Below are 1868 nucleotides of genomic sequence, written 5' to 3'. Positions count from 1 at the left end.
GGGTGGATGACATAGGGAGAGGGTGGGTGACACAGGGAGGAGGGTGGGTGACACAGGGAGAGGGAGGGTGACACAGGAGAGGGAGGGTGACACAGGGAGAGGGAGGGTGACACGGAGAGGGTGACACAGGGAGAGGGTGACACAGGGAGAGGGAGAGGGTGGATGACATAGGGAGAGGGTGGGTGACACAGGGAGAGGGTGGGTGACACAGGGAGAGGGAGGGTGACACAGGGAGAGGGGAGGGTGACACAGGGAGAGGGAGGGTGACACAGGGAGAGGGGAGGGTGACACAGGGAGAGGGGGGTGACACAGGAGAGGGAGGGTGACACAGGGAGAGGGAGGGTGACACAGGGAGAGGGAGGGTGACAGGGAGGGTGACACGGAGAGGGAGACACAGAGACAGGGAGAGGGTGACACAAGGAGAGGGTGACACAAGGAGAGGGTGACACAAGGAGAGGGTGACACAAGGAGAGGGAGAGGGTGACACAGGGAGAGGGAGAGGGTGACACAGGAGAGGGAGGGTGACACAGGGAGAGGGAGGGTGGACACAGGGAGAGGGTGACGACAGGGAGGGAGGGGAGGGAGAGGGTGACACAGGGAGAGGGTGATACGGAGAGGGAGGGTGACACGGAGAGGGTGACACGGAGAGGGGTGACACAGGGAGAGGGTGACACAGGGAGAGGGTGACACATGGAGAGGGTGACACATGGAGAGGGTGACACATGGAGAGGGTGACACAGGGAGAGGGAGAGGGGTGACACAGGGAGAGGGAGGGATAGAGAGGGTGACACAGGGAGAGGGAGACACAGGGAGAGGGTGACAGAGGGGAGAGGGTGACACAGGGTGAGGGTGACACAGGGTGAGGGTGACACAGGGAGAGGGTGTGACACAGGGAGAGGGTGACACAGGGAGAGGGAAAGAGGGGTGACACACTCACAGACACAGACATCCCCCTCTCTCACTCAGGACAAACTCACACACACACACAGTCTCTCACTCACACACAAACACTCACCCGCAAGGCAGGGGGGGAGGTCGCACATGGCAGCGGGGGGTCGCACATGGCAGCGGGGGCCTCCGCACGGCAGGAGGGCATCTGCAAGGCAGGGGGGGTCGCACATGGCAGCGGGGGCCTCCGCACGGCAGGAGGGCCTCTGCAAGGGGCCGTGCCCCCTCCAGAGGGGGACACCGACACCGCAGTATCCTGCTTAGACCGAGCAGGGTGAGGCTCCTGTGAGGGGATTTCCCCGTGCTTAGAGCAGGGTGAGGCTCCGGTGAGGGGATTTCCCCTGCTTAGAGCAGGCAGAGGGCCCCCGGTGAGGGGATTTCCCCTGCTTAGAGCAGGCAGAGGCCCCCGGTGAGGGGATTTCCCTGCTTAGAGCAGGCAGAGGCCCCCGGTGAGGGGATTTCCGGGAGAGGCCCCGGTGAGGGGATTCCCTGCTTAGAGCAGGCAGAGGCCCCGGTGAGGGGGGATTTCCCTGCTTAGAGCAGGCAGAGGCCCCGGTGAGGGGATTTCCCCTGCTTAGAGCAGGCAGAGGCCCCGGTGAGGGGATTTCCCCTGCTTAGAGCAGGCAGAGGCCCCGGTGAGGGGATTTCCCCTGCTTAGAGCAGGCAGAGGCCCCGGTGAGGGGATTTCAGGGAGAGGCCCGGTGAGGGGATTTCCCCTGCTTAGAGCAGGGAGAGGCTCCCGGTGAGGGGATTTCCCCTGCTTAGAGCAGGGACGAGGCCCCGGTGAGGGGATTTCAGGGAGAGGCCCCGGTGAGGGGATTTCCCTGCTTAGAGCAGGCAGAGGCCCGGTGAGGGGATTTCCCCTGCTTAGAGCAGGCAGAGGCCCCGGTGAGGGGATTTCCCCTGCTTAGAGCAGGCAA

This window comes from Ascaphus truei, chromosome 4 (assembly GCF_040206685.1).
Source record: "Ascaphus truei isolate aAscTru1 chromosome 4, aAscTru1.hap1, whole genome shotgun sequence".
NCBI lineage: Eukaryota > Metazoa > Chordata > Amphibia > Anura > Ascaphidae > Ascaphus > Ascaphus truei.
Note: the sequence above shows the minus strand (reverse complement) of the source record.